At 33.7% G+C, this 10,802-nt stretch overlaps 1 long non-coding RNA gene across 1 annotated transcript; it reads right to left on the minus strand.

Annotated features, from left to right (window-relative positions):
* Window positions 1-5,268: 5,268 nt before the first annotated feature.
* On the minus strand, window positions 5,269-6,222 carry LOC123885107. Its single transcript, XR_006801078.1, has 3 exons — window positions 6,086-6,222; window positions 5,737-5,826; window positions 5,269-5,559 (listed from the first exon to the last, which is right to left on the minus strand). It is a non-coding gene; the product is annotated as an uncharacterized LOC123885107 (long non-coding RNA).
* Window positions 6,223-10,802: the final 4,580 nt, after the last annotated feature.

Here is a 10,802-nt window from a genome sequence, read left to right on the forward strand (position 1 = left end):
GTGTAACATCTTGTGACATCAATTTTTGGATAATTGGAGAGGTATAATTCAATAATAATGTAGAAAATTGTAACATCTTGTGACATCAATTTTTGGATAATTGGAGAATCATAATTCTTTATTATTTATTATGAGATTGATATAATATAAAAACAAAAAAAAATAGAGATGAGAATGATATAATATAAGGAAGTGATGTGGAAAAAAAAAATAGAGATGAAAATGATATAATATAAGGAAGTGATGTGGCATTATTGTGTGATTTAATTGGATGTAAATGGGTGATGTGGATTAGGGTTAAGATGGATAGTAGGAGAACTATCTAGGAATTATATATATAGATAATATATATATATATATATATATATATATATATATATATATATATATATATATATATATATTATAGATTTTAATTTAAGTTACGTTTAGTCAAGAAATAAATAAAAATTAAGGTACGTTGAATGCTTTGGTACTATTCCCTCGTTTGAATTAGCTTATTTTTAAGCTTATGTAAACAGCTTATGCAATATAAATTAATTTTTATGATATTTTATAAGTTCATATTAGTGAAAATTGTATTTTTATAAGCTATTTTATCATAAACTACCTTGACAAACTTATAATAATACATAAATATTGCATAAGTTGTTTGCATAAATTCAAAAACAAGCTAATCCAAACGGGACTTATATCATTATAGTTTCCGTTTGATTTTGCAAGGGGTGAGTAATAGACAGAGAAGACAATACGTGACAAACGTTTAATGTTGAATAAATTTTACTTTATATAATGTTTATATGGGCAAAAGATTATTTTCGTATTTTAGACAACATGTAAAGAGGATAAAAAATTGCCGTACTAATTTAGTGGGAAACAAAATTTTTAACTTTTGTCCGATCTCTAATCTCCTAGGTTGTTCAATCTACAAACACTTTCAAAATCAAACACAATATATGTGAAGTTGTCATATTCAATTTCCTATTGTTTAGCATATCAAACACACTCATAGTTTATTGTAAAATCTCATATTTGCTTCATAATAAATGTTGATTTTATCATTTATTCATTGATTTTCTTTTTTTCATAGAAGAAGCGACAAAGGCCATATAATTTTTTTCACAAACACCACTGTAAATTTCGTGAGTTCAAATATGAATAAAGGTGTTTAACCTAAGCATTGATAATTGACCTAAAACTTACAAACTATTTTTTTTTATAAGCAAAAGTTGTATTAATAAGTAGTACAAGGAGTACTCAAAATCTTACAATACAACACAAGGGCTCTTAGAGTTTTTTAAGACACTCTAAAGGTTGTCTGAGCCAATCTGTAAACACAAAGTCACTATATCTACCCGAGTAACCTATAAACCAAAGTCAAGAAATGAATTTGATTTGATCAATTAATTGATCAACATTAGGTAGTACTCCCCCCCTAAATATAATATTATTTCGTAGCCTCCAAATACACCAAGTTGTAGCTAACCAAACCAAATGTCTTACCTTAGAACCCTTATTCGAATGAATTAAGTTACCAAATGAAAGAAAATGTTTCCAACCTTCTGTTAGTACACAAACCAAATGAAGAAGAAAAACTAAGAAACTAGAAGATGAATGTGATGAATCAATGTGGGAGAAAGATAAGAGATTTTATTAATGAAAACAAGAGTGAATGAGAGTTACAATAAGCTATGTGCTAATAGCTTTATATAGACAAAAATTGAAACTAACTCCTAACTAATCTCTTAACTTGTGTTACAAGTTAGCTTAACCATAATGAAGTGGTTAACTAACTTCTCCAACTAACTATTAGTTTAGTTATAACAAACTATAACTAACTAACTAACATGGATAGGATTTGATTTTACACATTAAAACAACATGCTCCCTTAAAAACAAATCCATACGTCATGATCTAAGTTGAAATACTCCAAGTTCATTTCTCAGAGTCAGAAACCTGTCAATCTTCAAGCTCTTGGTCATAACATCAGCAATTTGTGAAGCAGTAGCACAATGAACAACTTCCAAGCTCCCTTGATTTACCTGCTCCCTTAAGAAATGAAACCTAGCCTCTATGTGCTTGCTTCTACCATGTAACACTGGATTTTTAGCTAAGTTGATTGCAGATTGGTTGTCAATTTGCAATGTAATTGGTTTCTTCACATCAATTTTTAATTCTTCCAACACTGACCTCATCCACAAGGCTTGACAAGCTGCATAAGATCCAGCTATATACTCTGCTTCACAGGAAGAGAGAGCTACTACCGGTTGCTTCCTTGAACACCAAGCAACTGGAGCTTTCAAAAATTTGAAGAAGTAACCTGTTGTGCTTCTTCTATCCACTTTGTCACCACACCAGTCAGCATCTGAGTAGCATACAATCTCCAACGTTGTATTCTTTGCTGACTTTTGAAAGAGAATTCCATAGTCTAGTGTGCCTGCTATGTACTTTAGAATTCTAGTAGCAGCCTTCATGTGTGATTGCCTAGGATCCTCCATAAATCTACTCACCAATCCTACTGCAAAGCATATGTCTGGTCTGCTATTACATAGATATCTCAATGATCCAACAATTTGTTTGAACATTGTAGGATCTATAGTATCTTCATTTTCATTTTTCTCTAGCTTGAGATTTGTCTCCATGGGTGTTATAGCAGGTGTGCAATCTGTCATGTTGAATCTCTTCAAAATCTCACCAGCATACTTCCTTTGATGCAACATTAAGCCTTTTGAAGTATTCAAAAATTCAATACCTAAGAAGTAAGAAATTGTTCCCAACACTACAAAAAAAAGCGCCTTTTAGCGGCGGTTGTTCACCTATTTAGTGGGGGTTTCCAACCTCCGCAATATGTTTTCTGGGATTTTTTTCAAACTGCCGCGTAATAGGTTGCCATAGAATAGTTGCGGCGGTTATTTACTTACTTGCGGCAGTTCGCGAAAACCGCTGGTATCATGTTCAATCTGCGGAGGTTATTGTGAGGGGGTTTTAAACCCCCACAGTTTAGTTTCTTTAATTTCTGGGAATTCATAACCTCCAGAAAATCTATGTTGGATGAATTTAAAATATTTATTTTCTGGGAGTTTTTAACCTCCGTAAAACCAATACTGGATTTTGTTTTTATATTTAATTTTTTATACTTTCATGAACGTTTATTTTTAGTTTTTAATATATATATTGTAAGCATATAATAAGTTATTTCACTTTCTACCAAAAAAAAAAAGTTATTTCACTCATATTCCAAATAAATATATAATATATAACCATAATGACATAAACTTGGTTCAAAACAACATAAATATATAAATATTGTCTAATATCAAATGTAACTTAACAATTCATAATAGCATAAAATTCATCCTCACAAAATATAGAATTAATATCACTCTTGACCACCCTTCCAAATCAAAAACACATGTTAAAATAACCCAACAAAATGTTGTTTGATAAAACTATAATATGTAATAATCCTAATTATAATCTTGCATCAGATATTGCTTCCACCACTTGATCCTCTTGCATTAAACGGTGAATCAGGCTCACTTGCAACGTCAGGCTGAAAATAAAAATAACAATTTAATTAGTTAAAATATTTGACAAAGCTTCCATAAACAAACACAGTTACAACAAACCAAAATGAAATTCAATTTTGCATCTGCCATTTTTTCTAGGATTATAAACAACAGAACAACACACCAAAAGAACACTACAAAAAGCTCCCTAGCCACTTACATGCAAAAAGAAGATAACTAGGCACATTTGCATGTTACACACCAGAATAATATATACAACTAGACACACTTACATGCAGATGAACTCATGAACCCAAAGCTATTCAACTAACTTAAATATAGTGACATATATATAACTAGACACACTTACATGAACCCAAAGCTACAACTAATTTAAATATAGTCACATTATCCATAACATAGTGAGGCTTGTCTATGGCAACCCAAAGCTACAACTAATTTAAATATAGTCACACATATATATATATATATATATATATATATATATATATATATATATATATATATATATATATATATATATATATATATATATATATATATATATATATATATATATATATATATACACCTAATATAGTCACATATATATAACTAGACACACTTACATGAACCCAAAGCTATAACTAGACATTCTTCAGCTCACTGGATTCAGTGACCCTGTTTATGCTGAAGCAATAACCCAATTTAGACCTGTCTTAATGTGACTGGGAAACTGTCATTTGTTTCCTTCTTGGAAACCAGAGACATGTGATTCATCCGAAAATGATTGAATCACAGTTAGAGTACTACTCATTACTCACTGTAACTTTTGGAGTTTTTTTGCTTAGGCTATAAATAATCAGTTGTGTTGTGTCCATACAAGATGGCTCTGTTTTGTCTCAGGTCAAGCCACACAACCTGCTAAAATAATCACAGGATGGCTCTGTTTTGTCTCAGGAAATTTTTCCCATTCATAAAACACACAAACACCACCATGTCTTGAAGCTACAAACCATTGGACGGACCTATGTTTAATTGCATCCACAATATCACAAAGCTTAGCTAGGAACAAAGATATAAGCTAATAAAAGAACTTACATTTGATGAACCCAAAATGTTAGCCATTTCCTGAGGAATGCTTCCTTCTTTCATCATAAGATAAGCTTTAAATGCACTTTCCAACTTTGTGTACTCTCCTTGCCAGTAATTAGACGATGATGTAGACGGAACAGTCGAAGAATTACTTAAATGTGAAAGTCGGACTACATTGCTTGTAAATGTATTTGTAGGAGTTGCTGTCATACCCAAACATCGCATTCTTCCAGGATGCTCAGGCCCAAGCACTCTACTGACAACATCATTAGGAGAAATTACAGATTCATCAACACTGCTTTGAGTCAAACCCACTTCAATTTGTTCCTATTAGCATATACAAGATCACCAAGTCAAAGAATAATATAGTTAAAATACATGCATCCAAAACAATAATTATTCAATTTAAACTTACCACTGTACTCTTTGCTGCATCATTTACTACTGACCCATCCTTTTTTTTATGGGTTTCAATATACAATTTTCCACGGCTAGACTTCTCTCCAGAATATTATTCTTGCAATTACAAAGGCTACAAACTTTCTTGATAAGAACAAGCACCAGAATGAACTATATGTTCCAGAAAATCATTTGAAGGGGCTTGAAAGTATGTTGGAAGACATTGAAATCAAGAATGGCTAGTTTTCTTGTAACCTGGTTTTATCCAAAAAGGGCAAGATACTAAATTAGTGGCCTAAATTTGACACAATATATGCTATAAGGATTCTCTATGCCAAAACATAGATTGATTGAGCTTTGACCTTTGGGAATTAGAAGGGTTCAAAGGGTTTTTTTTTTTTTAGAAGCTAAAGATTTATTAATAAAGCCCACAAGCACAAGAAGTGCTACATGGGTTAGAAACATACAATGGAACAACTAAGTCCATGAGGCACTACAGAAAAAACCAAAACCAATAGGGCAGTCCAAGTGAGAGCTGCAACAACCAGTCCTAAACTATAGCAGAAAAATATAAAAAACAGTTACAGCAAGAAAAACACAGAAAGGGAAAAAAGAGTGATTTTTTTTTTCCTCATAGTTACCTAATAATTTAAGGAAAACCAACCATTAAGAACTTTGATCAAACAGTTGACATGCACTCAATAAAACTAAAAAATAAGTGACAATGATTACCTCAAATGATTCTTTCTTGTTGTTACTCCCTTCCTCTAACAATCAACTTTCAATCAACCAACACTATATGCACTTATTCGTCTAACCAGTCTACAAAAAGAACACAAAAAACATTTCAAATCTTTTCAATGACAAATCAATTCATACGAAGAAGGAAAGGCTAAGTAGATAAATCATTGAAACCCTAAGTAGAGAAATTATAGAAACCCTAACGAAATTTATTGAAACCAAATAGAAATCATAAATTGAAAAGGAATTGAGGTTAACAAAATCAAACAACAGTGTTGTGTTTCCTTTTCTAACAAAATCGAACAACAGTGTTGAGTTTCCTTTTCTAACGAAATTGAACCTGGAAGAGTACTGTGAGCGGGGAGTGAGAACAATTGAACCTGGAACTGATTACTAACCATGAAGCGGCGCCGACCGAAAGACTTTTGAGGAGCGGTTGTTCTTCTGCGTGTTACTAACAACAATGTTCTCTTTTTTTTTTTTTTTTTGTGGTTTAGAAAAATATAACGAAAATAAAAACGTGGGAAAAGAAATGAAAATAAAAAAGTGGGAAAATAAAAATAAAAAACAAAAAAGCTCCAGAGGGAAAATGTATAGAGCGGGGAGTGAAAAGAATTGGAATTAATTTGAAGTATACTGCGGGGGTTCTGGAAAACCTCCAGTAACAAATTGCCAGTAAAAGGTAAATTTGCGCGCGTGTCACTTTTGTAGTATTCTGCGGGGGTTTGGAGAAACCCCCACTAAAAAACCGCCGTAAACAGGCGAATTTTTTGTAGTGCAAGTCTGTCATCTCAAACTCATTCATCATGTCAGACTTGAATTTCTTAATCTCAGCCAAGTCACTACCTGTAACCAACAAATCATCAACATACAAGCATATAAGGATGATGCTTGATGTTGATTTTTGCACATAAACACCATATTCTGACTTGCACTTACTGAAACCTTGCTTCACAAGAAACCCATCGATTCTTTTGTTCCAAGCTCTGGGAGCTTGCTTTAAACCATATAGAGCTTTCTTCAGCCTATATACCATGTTTTCTTTACCTGTAATCATAAACCCAGGTGGTTGAGTCACAAACACCACTTCTTCTATTGGACCATTTAGAAAAGCAGATTTCACATCCAAGTGATACATAGGCCAGCTGTTTGCATTTGCTATGGCTACAACCAACCTTACAGTCTCAATCCTTGCCACAGGTGAAAAAACCTCTGAGTAATCTAAACCTTCTCTTTGCAAAAAACCTCTAGCAACTAGCCTTGCTTTGTGTTTTGCTACTGAACCATCAGGATTGAGCTTCAATTTGAACACCCACTTGACTGCTATAGCTTTCTTACCTGTTGGAAGTTTAACCAATTGCCATGTCTGATTCTTCTCAATGGCACACAACTCTTCTTCCATGGCTTGCTTCCATTTCAAGTTACTCATAGCTTCAAGGTAGTTTATAGGTTATGCTCCTGCTAGTAGTGCAAAGTGTACTAGATCACCATCCTCATCTACTTCATTGTCATTTGCAGTTATACAGTCTTGTATTCTTGGAGGTACTTTCTTTGTTCTATTTGATTTCCTGGTGCCATTGTTGTTGTCTGTAGCTTCATCACTTTCATTATCTATGATGACATTGTTGTCTTGATTAGCCACTACTGGTGCTTCAGTTTCTTCAATTTCCTCACTTGACTCCACTGTATCAGTTTCATCATCAGAAATTTGGCTTAACTGTGGCCTGCTAGTACTACTACCAGCTATCCAATCCCAGCTCTTAGCTTCATCCACTATAACATCTCTGCTATATATCATCTTCTTTGAAGTTGGATTGTACAATTTATAAGCACCAGTCACATGATAACCCACTAGGATCATAGGTTCACTCCTATCATCCAACTTGTTTCTCTTTGCCTCAGGTACATGCTTATGACATAGAGCACCAAACACTTTGAAGTGACTCACACTAGGCTTCTTACCAGTCCATATCTCCTCAGGCACTTTATCTTTCAATTTCTTTGTTGGACACCTGTTCAACACATATACTGCAGTATTCACTGCCTCTCCCCAAAATGACTTAGGCAATCCTTTGTGTTTGACCATACATCTTGCCATGTCTAGTATAGTTCTATTCCTCCTCTCTGCCAGTCCATTATGCTGAGGAGTATATGGTGCAGTGATTTCATGCTCTATCCCATGACTAGTGCAAAAGGACTCAAAAATCTTAGAATTGTACTCTCCTCCACCATCAGTCCTAAGAATTTTTATGCTTTTGCCACTTTGTTTTTCAACAAGTACTTTGAAGTTTTTGAAAATCTCAAATGCTTCATCCTTTGTTTTTAGCAAATACAACCAAATTTTTCTGCTATATTCATCTACAAAGGTCAGAAAATACCTGTTTCCACCAAGAGAATTTACATCAAAAGGTCCACATACATCTGAATGGACAACTCCCAGCACACTTGAAGATCTCATTGGTAGTGATTTGTTGAATGTATTTCTAGATTGCTTGCCAATCAAGCAGCCATCACATAACTTGTCTGGTGTTTCAATTCTTGGCAAGCCTGTAACCATCCCTTTGCTAACTAGCTGAGTGAGATACCTAAAGTTTAAGTGACCAAATCTTTGGTGCCAAATCCAACTTTGCATCTCATCAGTCACAACTTTCATGCATTCAACTGCTGTAGTGTTAATCATAGTTTTGAATGTCCTGTTCTTAGCTAGAGGTGTTCTCAACACTAACACATTTGCAGAGTCAAACAACTCAAAATATTCATCCTTGATGATAACTGAAAAACCTTTTTCAATTAGTTGACCAACACTAAGCAAGTTACATCCCATACCTGGCACATACAAGACTTCTTCAATCACCGCAGAATCTCCATTACTTCTTTTGATTACCATGTCACCTGTTCCCATGGCCTGAATAGAACTATTATCAGCTAGTCTTACTGTGCTTTTCTTGGATTGATCAAACCTGATAAGCCAATCTCTATGACCTGTCATATGATTTGAACAGCCTGTATCCAAGAACCATGCTCCACTGACACAGTTAACCCTAGCAGCATATGCTCCACTGGTTTCACACAGTTCATCAGATATAGTTGCCATAAAGGTTACAGCTCCTTTATCTTCTTTGTCTTGTACAAAATTAGCTTCATCATCATTATCTTGCACCTTCTTTGATCTACAATCAGATGCATAATGCCCCCATTTTTCACAATTATAGCATTGAATATGACTTTTGTCCTTTTTCTGTGTATTTGATGTTCCTCCTCCTTTCTTGAAGGATTCAGATTTAGCATCAAATTTTCCTGGTTTTTGTGAAAAATTCTTGGACTTGTCTTTACCTTTACCCTTGTTTCCACCATGTTTATTGAATGACTGAACCTGCAAAGCTTGTACAGTCTCTTGTACTTGCTTTCTTTCATTAATCACTAATTCATGTGCCTCGAGAGTACCAACCAAATTTTCTATTTGCATGGTAGGCACTTGACCAGCTGTTTGAATAGCTACTACAACATGATCAAAGCTAGGAATTAGAGTTCTCATTACCTTTTCCACCATCATTCTTTCAGTTATCTCTTCTCCACAGGACCTCATTGAATGAACCAACCCTTGAACCTTTGAAACATAAGAGCCAATGGAATCAACCTTATCCATTTGCAATAGCTCAAATTGTCTTCTGTAGGATTGCAATTTCACACCCTTTACCTGTGCTCCACCTTCATAGTATGTTGCTAAGATATCCCAAGCCTGTTTTGCAGACTCAGCATGGGAAATCTTATCAAAATTTGCAGTATCCACTGCAGCTTGGATTGCATACATGGCCTTGCAATCCTTCTTCTTTATGTCTTTGTGATTGTTTCTGGCCTCAGCATTGGCATTTGCAGGCAATGCAGGCACCCCAGTGGTAACTACCTCTAGCGTATCTTGAAAACCAAACAAAGACTTCATCTGTTTATGCCATCTTTCCCAATTCTTGCCATCAAGAATTGGAAGATTGTTGGGTAATCCACCATTTCCACCTGACATTGCTACTGAATGTTGATGAATTCAACCCAAGAAACTGAATCTTGTGATGCTACACAAGGAACCTAAAGGCTCTGGATACCAATTTGTTAGTGCACAAACCAAATGAAGAAGAAAAACTAAGAAACTAGAAGATGAATGTGATGAATCAATGTGGGAGAAAGATAAGAGATTTTATTAATGAAAACAAGAGTGAATGAGAGTTACAATAAGCTATGTGCTAATAGCTTTATATAGACAAAAATTGAAACTAACTCCTAACTAATCTCTTAACTTGTGTTACAAGTTAGCTTAACCATAATGAAGTGGTTAACTAACTTCTCCAACTAACTATTAGTTTAGTTATAACAAACTATAACTAACTAACTAACATGGATAGGATTTGATTTTACACATTAAAACAACACCTTCATCCTCATAATATAACTGAATGCCTAGGCAATTGAAGACTCTATAGTCTATTCCAAACTTGTTTCACGAAAGTGCAGGAAAAGAAAATATGAGTGCAGTCCTCATCCTCTATGGAGCATAACACACATGATAAATGATGTGAATTGGTGAGAATACCTTTGGAAACAAGACTGATTCTTGTTGAAAGTTTCATAAGTCGCCAACTAATTGATTTTTATTCTATAGATTTTAAAAACAGATTCTTTTTTCATCACCTTTAATCAATATTGGTCGATCATTTATAAATTTTTAGTTTGCTTAATGGAATGAACCAAATATTACTATCTATTTTATTTTATTTGGTTTGTTTCATATATAACCTTACGGCTCAAAAGTCATTACCTCTAAATTTTCATGGCAATAATTTAACAGCAATAATTTAACAGTCAATCCTTACATATTTGTAATATTCTTAACAATAAATTATGCTTATATAGACTGAGTTATAAATTACTTAATATTAACACTTAGCCATATTCTTAAACACTTGTAATGAAATCAATAACTAACATTTAAAAGGTAATAATTTTAGGTCACATTGAAATTCGATATACTAGGCTCTCGTAGGAATTTTTGAAATATAACAATAGTA

The sequence above is a fragment of the Trifolium pratense genome, linkage group LG5 (genome assembly GCF_020283565.1).
Source record: "Trifolium pratense cultivar HEN17-A07 linkage group LG5, ARS_RC_1.1, whole genome shotgun sequence".
NCBI lineage: Eukaryota > Viridiplantae > Streptophyta > Magnoliopsida > Fabales > Fabaceae > Trifolium > Trifolium pratense.